The sequence below is a fragment of the Pristiophorus japonicus genome, unplaced genomic scaffold, assembly GCF_044704955.1.
Source record: "Pristiophorus japonicus isolate sPriJap1 unplaced genomic scaffold, sPriJap1.hap1 HAP1_SCAFFOLD_704, whole genome shotgun sequence".
Lineage (NCBI taxonomy): Eukaryota > Metazoa > Chordata > Chondrichthyes > Pristiophoridae > Pristiophorus > Pristiophorus japonicus.
In genome coordinates this window covers 205,848-216,184 of record NW_027254618.1, presented here as the reverse complement: position 1 = coordinate 216,184, position 10,337 = coordinate 205,848, and the positions used below count along the sequence as shown (strand labels likewise).

Sequence of the window (10,337 nt, the reverse complement as noted above, 5' to 3'; positions counted from 1 at the left end):
GTTGTACTCCCTGTAATCTTGCAGCTCAGGGCCGTTCGGTATTACTCTCAGTAACCGAGTGTTTCACTCTGATTCAACTAAACTGGGACAGTTTCTGTCAGATATTAACTCCTGCACAGTCCCAGCAAACACTCCTACTCCGCCGTCCCTCCGATGTTTTGACAGGATTGTTTTGTGAAGACGGGCTCACGAAGAGAAAAACACCCTGCACGGAATGATCCCAAATTGAGCATCTCAAAGGGGCAAGGTTCCCAGCTTTAAACATTCTCTGTCCTTGCCCCCCCAGGCCCAGTTCCTTTGCTCAGATTCTGATAAAAGTAAATTTGGAAAAGTTCACTTTGATTTTTAAAGGCTGAATTATTGCAGCGAGCTGCGCGTGCGCGGATAAGCCCCGCCCCTTGGGTCGATTGCCAGTGAGCAGAAGAGCGCATACGCCCTCCCCTCCCCCAGCCCTGCCTGTGAGCGCCATTCACTCAGTGAGCGGAAGAAGGTGGTTTAAACAACCGGGAATTGAGTCACCGCGGCCCCGGGGTAAGGCAGCGAGCTGCAGCCTCCTTACAGCAGCACATCGCTTTAGGAGCGTGTCCGCAGATGGGCTCAGAGATCGGCACTGAGTCCGGGGGAAGTTCAGGGGGAGTCGGAGTCTGTGTGTAACAGGCGGAGTGGAGCAAGAACTGGTCTCAGTGCGTGGAGTGAGTGGGGGAAGGGAGAGGCCATTCTCGGGCTGTGTGTGGACAGCGTGTGTCCCGGGTAAGGGAGACAGAATGGGAAGGATCTGCTGTTGACAATCATTGCTGCTTTCTCCCTGCAAATCAGTAGTGAACGTTCCTGCTTTAGTTCCAGTCTCATCGTGTTTGTTGTCATTGGACAGCGAGCAGTGGAAGCAGAGCCGGACACTGAGGATTTATACAAGGAGCATCTATTGCAGGCACCGGGTGAGAAATGTGAAGGACATGTTTTAAACAGCGGCTCTTTGTTTTTGGTTGAACGGTTAGTGCCCTGGGAGAGGGGAGTAGCAATCTGAGCTGTGTAAAAGTCCGTGCCCCATCGGGTAGTCCCATTCCTGAAGCAGGGCAGGGGTTGGGTTGTATCTGGATGTCAGTAAATTGCTGTAAATCTGCCCAACACACTTGGTGTGCAGAAGCTCAGTGCTGCAGAGGAGTCAGACACTGACACTGTTTGTATCGCTGGCTTCCCTTTGTGAATGTTCATAATGAATATTAATTGAACGATTACATTAATCACTTTAGTCTTTTCTACCTCTCCTGTTCTTGAATGATCAGAGATACCTTATCCTCCTGCAGGCAAGGAATTGAAGGAACTGGAACAAATGTGAAGTTTCCTCCACCTGAGACATAAGGAACAGTGCAACCAGCTCCTTCTCGGTACCGATCACAGTGTGCGGGTACATAGACAGGTTATCCAAATTAAACATGTTTGTGGTGCTGAATGGCCTCCTCCTATTCCTGTGTAACAGGCCCGAGGGGGCTGATGGCCACCTCCTGTTCCTAAATTAACAGACTGGAGATACTGAGTGGCCTTCTCCTGTTCCTAATGTAATAAACACGAGGGGCTTAATGGCTTCCTCCTGTTAATATGTAACAAGCTCTCGGGGCAGAATGACCTTCCCCTGTACCTGTGTATCAGGTTAGAATAGGTTGAATAGCCTCCTTTAGTTCTTATGAATAGCCACTTCTATTCCTGTGTAACAGGTTCCAGGGGCTGAATAGCCTCCTCCAGTCCCGATGGAACAAGCTCGAGGGGCTGAATGCCTTCCTCCTGTTCCCATGAAACCATCCCATGGGGATGATTGCCCTTGTCCTATTCCTAATGTAACAGACCCGAGGGGCAGAATTGTGTTGTCCTATTGCTTTTTAACTCCAGTTGCTGAATGGCCTTCTCCAGTTCCTAATGTAATCGGCTCAAGGAACTGAATGGCCTTCTCCAGTTCCTAATGTAATAGGCTTGAGGAGCTGAATGGCCTCCTCCAGTTCCTAATGTAATAGGCTCGAGGAGCTGAAAAGCCCTCTCCAGTTCCTAATGTAATAGGCTCGAGGAGCTGAATGGCCTCCTCCGGTTCCTAATGTAATAGGCTCGAGGAACTGAAAAGCCCTCTCCAGTTCCTAATGTAATAGGCTCGAGGAGCTGAATGGCCTCCTCCTCTTCCTATATAACATTCTTGACGGGTTCTATGGCCTTCTCCTGCTCCCATGTCACAGGGTCAAAGGGCTGAATGGCCTGCTCATGATCCTAATTAAACATGCTTGGGGGCTGAATGTCTTCCCCCTGTTCCTATACCACATGCTCGAGTGGCTGAATGTCCTCCCCCAGTTCCCATATAACATGCAGGAGGGGCTGAATGGCCTCCTCCAATTCCTCTAACAGGCTCGAGGGGATGAATGGTCACCTCCTGTTCCTGGTTAACAGTTCCGAGGGGTGGAATTGGCCTACTCCTGTTCCTATGTAACAGACCCGAGGGACTGAGTGGTCTTCTCCTGTTCCTAATGTAAGAAGCTCGAGGGGATGAAAAACATCCTGCTGTTCCCATGTCACAGAATCAAAGGCTGAGTGGTCTGCTCATGTTTCTAATGTTAGAGAGGCTGAATGGTCTCCACTTCTTCCCACATAACAGAATGGAAGGGCTGAATGGCATTCTCCTGATCCAATGAAACAGGCTCGAGGGGAAGAATAGCCTCATCCTGTTCCTGTCTAACAACATTCGGTGCTGAACAGCCACTTTCTGTTCCTGTGTAATAAGTTAGATGGGATGAGTGGCCTCCTCCAATTGCATTATAACATGTGCAACTGGCTTATTGGCCTCTTCCAGTTCCTATAACATTCTCGGTGGGCTGAATGGCCTCCTCCTGTTCCTATGTAACAGGTTCGAGGGACTGAATGGCCTCCCCCTGTTCCTTATGTAACACGTCGAGGGACTGAATGGCCTCCTCCAATTCTAATTTAACAGACTCTAGGAACTGCATGGCCTCCTCCTGTTCCACTGTAACAGGCTCGAGGGACTGAATAGCCTCCCCCTGTTCCTTATGTAACAGACTTGTGGGACTGAATGGCCTCCTCCTGTTCCTTATGTATCAGGCTCGAGGGCCTGAATGGCCTCCTCCTGTACCTTATGTAACAGGCTCGAGGGACTGAATGGCCTCCCCCTGTTCCTTATGTAACAGGCTCGAGGGACTGAATGGCCTCCTGGATCCATGTGCTGTAAGGCCTCCGCAAGTTCCCAGATCCAGGGACCGTTCTTTCCTGCTGTTTTGGAAATAGCATCGGGCAGTAAACAGGAGCTCAATGCTTCTTGCCCGCCAGCTCTCTGATCGGGCTCCTCGCGCTGATTATGTTTTCTCATCTCGCTCAAACGTCACAAAATGTTGCTTTCTTTTCCATCACCTCTAGAGTTATTAGCCAAGTTTGCATCGAGCACATCGTGATCTCACCAGTAACAGTACTTTCCTGACGGTTATCCACGAGGCTGCTTATGACATTTTCTTCTGCGTAAATGTTAACCACCGTAAGTAACTGAAAAATTTCATTTCTACAACAACAACAAACATTTGCATTTATGACAGATACAGCATGAATCTCACACTCACTCACTGTACCCCTGACTGTCAGATACAGAGTGAATCCCACACTCACTCACTGTACCACTGACGCATAATAGCTCGTCTCTACTCGAAATATTTCTGAATCGCATTCATCCAATATAATGAGGAAAAAAAATTCACAGATATAGGATAAAACACACTAACATACCAGAAGCTGACAGATACAGAATAAATCCCACTCAGATACTAGAAAATGACAGGTTCAGAATAAAACCCACACTCACATACCGGAAACTGACAGGTACAGAGGAAACACACGCTCACTTACCCCAGAATGAGAGATACAGAATAAAACCCACACTCTCATACCAGAAACTAACAGGTACAGAGGAAACACACACTCACTTACCCCAGAATGAGAGATACAAAATGAATCCCACATTCACATTGCACAAACTGACATATAAAGATAAAAATCCACATTTGAATACCAGAAACTGACACCCTACACATCTACCACAAACTGACAGGTGCAGAAAAAAAACACAATCACATACCAGAAACTGGAGGTACATATTAATTCCTACACTCACACAGCAGTAACTGACCAGAACAGAATAAAATCCACATTCACAAAGCAAAAACTGACAGGTACAGAATATAATCAACACCCAGATTCCAGAAACTGTCAGGTACAGAATGCAATCCACACTTGGATACCAGAAAGTGACCGGTACAGATTAAAACCACAGTCACATATCAGAAACTGACAGGTACCGATTCAACCCCATACTCCCATACCGGAATCTGATAGGTACAGAATAAAATCCATATTCCAATCCGAAAAACTGACAGATACTGGTCAATATCCACACTTACCTTCCAGAAGCTGATGATATAGGTTAAAGTACACACTCAGATACCAGAAACTGACAGGTACAGAATAAAACCCACACTCACATACCAGAAACTGGCAGGTACAGAATAAAACCCATACTCGCATATCAAAACTTGACGGGTACACAATAAATCCCAACTCACACATAGCAGAGATTGACAGGTACAGAATAAATCTCTCACTCACTTCACAAAAACTGACAGGTACAGAATAAAACACACACTCTGATACCAGAAACAGAGAGGTACCGATCACTCATTTCAAGGGGATCCTTCACTAGGAGATTGTTTATTAATCCTATCTCATTACACAGGACCAGATCTAAGATAGCCAGCACTTCAGAGAGGGAGAGGAAACCAGTGATTGTAGAATTAAACCCAGCCAGAGTCAGCACCATCAGGGGAGGGAAAGGGAAGGGAACAAGTGAGTTTAGAACTCAATTCGGCCAGAGTCAGCACCTTCAGGCGAGGAGAACCAGTGAGTGTAGAATTGAACCCAGCCAGAGTCAGTACCTTCAGTACCTTACGCCTGATTTCCAAGTGTTTTTCTGAGCGTGCAAAAATCTACACTTACTCCATTCTAAGTTAGTTTGGAGTAAGTTTTCGCTGCCTAAACTTGCAAAACGGGCGTAAGTGGCCAGACACGCTCTCTTTTGAAAAAAAATCTGTTCTAAAATGAAACTGTTCTAACTCACTAGAACTGGAGCAAACTAAATGACGAGAATTGCAATTTCTAAGATACTCCATTCTAAACTAGTTGCTCCAAGAAAATAGGAGCAACTCAGGCCAAAACTTGATCCCACTAAGTGACACTCATGAGGAAAATTCAACAAGAACTTTCACTCATCTATTTTTAGGGATATCTTCCTTATTTTAAAAATAAATTAGAAAATAGTAGTGTTGTTGCAATAGTAATCCTGCTCAGTACAAGAGGAACCGCAGGTTCAAACATTTGGTGTATGTGCTTGCACGGACGTGTCAAGGAACGGAGGGCCTTGGAAGGCATGTTCACAGATCCCTGAAGGTAGCAGGACAGGTAGATAAGGTGGTTAAGAAGGCATACAGAATACTTGCCTTTATTATCCGAGGCGCAGAATACAAGAGCAGCGAGGTTATGCTTGAACTGTATAAAACACTAGTTAGGCCACAGCTAGAGTACTGTGTGCAGTTCTGGTTACCACATTTCAGGAAAGATGTCATTGCACTAGAGAGGGTACAGAGGAGATTTAGGAGGATGTTATCAGGACTGGAGAATTTTAGTTATGAGGAAAGATTGGATAGGCTGGGGTTTTTTTTCTTTGTAACAGAGGAGGCTGAGGGGAGACCTAATTGAGGTGTATAAAATTATGAGGGGCCGAGATAGAGTGGATAGGAAGGACCTATTTCCCTTAGCAGAGGGTCAACAACCAGGGGGCGTAGATTTAAAGTGGTAGGATGTTTAGAGGGGAAATCTCTTCACCCAGAGGGTGGTGGGGGTCTGGAAACCACTGCCTGAAAGGATAGTAGAGACAGAAACCCTTGCAGCATTTAAAATGAACTTGGATTATGCATTTGAATTGTTGAGACCTACAAGGCCATGGACCAAGAGCTGAAAAGTGGGATTAGGCTGGATAGCTCTTTGTTGGCTGGCATGGACACGATGGGCTGAATGGCCTCCTTCAATGCTGTAAACTTCTGTGATTCTATGATCCTGTACTTACAGTGATGAAGTTTGTAAATTATGAGAAATATAGAAGATTAAGGGGTGATGTAATTGAGGTGTTTAAGATGATTAAAGGAGTTGATGGGGTGGATGGAGAGAAACTATTTCCTCTGGTGAGGGAGTCCATAACAAGGGGACACAACCTTAAAATCAGAGCTCGGCCGTTCAGGGCTAATGTCAGGAAGCACTTCCTCACACAAATGCTGATTGGCTGTTTCTCTTGTCTGGAGAGTCTAGAACTAGGGGTCATAGTCTCAGGATAACGGACGGCCATTTAGGACTGAGATGTGGAGAAATGTCTTCACTCAAAGCGTTGTGAATCTTTGGAATTCTCTGCCCCAAAGAGCTGTGGATGCTCAGTCATTGAGTGTATTCAGGGCTGAGATCGATAGATGTTTGGACAGCAAAGAAATCCAGGGATATGGGGATAGTGCGGGAAAGTGGAGTTGACGTAGAAGATCAGCCATGATCTTGTTGAATGGCGCGGCAGGCTCGAGGGGTTGTTTAGCCTACTCCTGTACCTATTTCTTATGCTCTTAAAGCATAGTGGAAATCCGGAACTCTGTTCCCCATAAAACGGAGGCTGGGGGCCAATTGAAAATCCCAAAACTGAGATTGATAAATTCTTCTTAGGCAGGGGTATTAAGGTAATGGAACCAAGGCAGGTAGACGGAGTTAAAATACTGATCAGCCACGATTAATTGAATGGTGGGACAGGCTCAAGGGGCTGAATGGCCTTTTCCTGTTCCTATGTTCCTACTTACAGTGATGACTTTTGTAAACAGCTTTTACAGGGGATTAGAAGGTGAGGATATTCAAACAGGATTAAACCTGGGCCCCTCCTGTGGCTATGACTCAGTCACACTGGGTGTTACCTTTACCCAGTGAGCCATTGGGAGGAGGCTCCAGTGACCCTGTTGGAAAATGCAGGTGAGGACAGTGGAATAGCCTGTCGACACTCACTGTCGAGGATCACACATGGAGATTGGGCACATAGGTCATACATTGGTGAGTGTAGAACTGAACCCAGCCAGAGTCAGTACCTTCAGGGGAGGAGAGGGAGGGGAACCAGTGAGTGTAGAACTGAACCCAGCCAGAGTCAGTACCTTCAGGGGAGGAGAGGGAGGGGAACCAGTGAGTGTAGAACTGAACCCAGTCAGAGTCAGCGTCTTCAGGGGAGGAGAGGAGAGAAGGATAAAATAATAGGAATATGTGCAATGTGCCTTGCTCTCTCCCTGGATCCTAAAACTACTGAACTCACTCTTCCCATCTGAAGTCTACAGGCTCTAAAACTGAAGCTTGGTGTCCCTCCATCCCGACTCCTTCATTTACACCTCCTTCCCCCCCTTGATTGTGTTCCACACTCTAGGCCCTGATCCTTCCCCGGGACAAGGAGAGGACCCGCTGGGCTGACTGGCCCTGCTTTATAACATCACTGCAGTGCCTAGCAACTAACCTCCCTGAGCCGTGCTCATTATGGTCTGGGTTTAGCATTTGATGGGACAGTGTAGAGTGAGCTTTACTCTGTATCTAACCCGTGCTGTACCTGCCCTGGAGTGTTTGATGGGACAGTGTAGAGTGAGCTTTACTCTGTATCTAACCCGTGCTGTACCTGCCCTGGAGTGTTTGATGGGACAGTGTCGAGGGAGCTTTACTCTGTATCTAATCCGTGCTGTACCTGCCCTGGAGTGTTTGATGGGACAGTGTAGAGAGAGCTTTACTCTGTATCTAACCCGTGCTGTACCTGCCCTGGAGTGTTTGATGGGACAGTGTAGAGAGAGCTTTACTCTGTATCTAACCCGTGTGTACCTGCCCTGGAAGTGTATAAGAAATAGGAGCAGGAGTAGGCCATTTGGACCCTCTAGCCTGCTCCGCCATTCAATAAGATCATGGCTGATCTGATCATGGATTCAGCTCCACTTCTCTGCCCGCTCCTCATAATCCTTTACTCTCTTATCGCTCAAAAATCTGTCCATCTCCGCCTTAAATATATTCAATGACCCAGCCTCCATAGCCCTCTGGGGCAGAGAATTCCACAGATTTACAACCCTCAGAAAATAAATTTCTCCTCGTCTCAGTTTTAAATGGGCGGACCCTTATTCTAAAACTATGTCCCCTAGTTTTAATTTCCACTATGAGTGGAAATATCCTTTCTGCTTCCACCCTGTCGAGCCCCCTCATTATCTTATAAGTTTCAATAAGATCACCTCTCATTCTTCTGAACTCCAATATGTCTAGGCCCAACCTACTCAACCTATCCTCATAAGTCAACCCCCTCATCTCTGGAATCAACCTAGTGAACCTTCTCTGAATATCCTCCAATGCAAGTATATCCTTCCTTAAATACGGAGACCAAAATATATGAAGGTTAAAATCGCCCATGATTATTGCCGTTCCTTTTTTACAAGTTTCCATTATTTCTTGATTTATGCTCCGTCCAATTGTGTAGCTACTATTAGGGGGCCTACAGATTATGCCCACCAGTGACTTTTTCCCTTTATTATTCCTTATCACCACCCAAACTGATTCAACCTCTTGATCCTCTGAGCCAATATCGTTTCTCATTAACGCACTGATCCCATCCTTTATTAACAATGCTACCCCACCTCCTTTTCCTTTCTGTCTGTCCTTCCGAATTGTCAAATACCCCTGAATATTTTGCTCCCAGTCCTGGTTACCTTGCAACCATGTCTCTGTAATGGCTATCAGATCATACCCATTTGTATCTATTTGTGCCGTCAATTCATCTATTTTGTTGCGAATGCTACATGCATTTAGACAAAGCTTTTCAATTTATTTTTTTCCCCTTTTTTCCCCTTGTTTCCTCTGACTTCAAACTTACTTTCTACATGTTTGATGGGACAGTATAGAGGGAGCTTTACTCTGTATCTGACCAGAACGTATTTCAGGCACACACTCGGTGCTCAGCATACCCGTAGAATACAGTGTAGAACTGAACCCAGATAGAGTTAGCACCTTCAGGGGAGGAGAGGGGAACCAGTGAGTGTGGAACTGAACCCAGCTAGAGTCAGCACCTTCAGGGGAGGAGAGGGAGGGGAACCATTGAGTGTGGAACTGAAGTCAGCCAGAGTCAGCACCTTCAGGGGAGGAAGAAAATAGCGAGAAGGAAGAAATGATGGAGATTGTGCGATGGGTTTGGATTTCCGCTCAGGGAGGAGGGATGGGGATTTACAGCTTTGGGGGGAACAAGACAGAAAAGAATGTTCCATAGAAACTAGAATTGTCTGTTCTGAATTTCTGTCCTGTCCTTACAGTGATGAGTTTTGCAAACTCCTTTCACAGGGTATTATAAGGGGAGGATTTACAGACGGGGAACTCGAACCAAACATTGTGTCAAGATCTGACAGAGTCACTCGATGCATCAGGATCTGAATATCATCGGCCTTTGAAAGGGAAAGGAGAAATGTTTGTCTGTGGGAAAAGATTTCAAACATCAGTGTGACTGGAAAAGCACCAGACACACACACCCGAGTGAGAGTGTTCCAGTGCACTGACTGCGGAAAGAGCTTTAACCAGTTACACAGTCTGAAAAAAATCGCACCATGTATAGCGGGGAGAAACTGCAAACGTGTTATGTGCGTGGGCGAGGCTTTAACTGATCGTCCAACCTGGAGAGACACAAGGATAGCCACACCATGGAGAAACCGTGGAAATGTAGTGACTGTGGGAAGGGATTCGGTTACCCATCTGAGCTGGAAATTCATCGACGCAGTCACACTGGGGAGAGGCCGTTCACCTGCTCTGAGTGTGGGAAGGGATTCACTTGTTCATCCAACCTGCTGAAACACCAGCGAGTTCACAAGTGATTGCAGGGTTGGATTCTGCTGTGAACCACATCGGGACTGAACCGTGTTCATTCTGATAGTCGGGCTGTGTTTCTCCTGTAACTGGGCCGGAGTTTAATTTTCTGGCTATCTGACAAATAAATCAGTTTTGGTTCCAACACACTGTGTCGATTCCTTGATTTCTCCATTATAAGAGGAGACTAATTGTTGTCCTGTTACCAACTGTTCCTTTTTTGGAACTTTTCTCCTCCATTTAACAAAGACTTGTCCTTATGCAGCACCTCACATGACCTCAGGATGTCCCAAAGTGCTTTACAGCCAATGAAGTACAACAATATCAAAGTACATTTGAAGTGCATTCACTGCTGTAGTATA

At 46.2% G+C, this 10,337-nt stretch overlaps 1 long non-coding RNA gene across 2 annotated transcripts; it reads left to right on the top strand.

The window, feature by feature from the left end:
* The first annotated feature begins 417 nt into the window (after positions 1-417).
* On the top strand, positions 418-10,120 carry LOC139256294 (uncharacterized). 2 transcript variants are annotated; one of them, XR_011592157.1, is made up of 4 exons: positions 418-531; positions 1,305-1,405; positions 3,406-3,520; positions 9,460-10,120. It is a non-coding gene; the product is annotated as an uncharacterized lncRNA (long non-coding RNA). The 2 variants fall into 2 exon arrangements; XR_011592158.1 differs by having other exon boundaries at positions 1,305-1,417.
* The last annotated feature ends 217 nt before the right edge of the window (positions 10,121-10,337 follow it).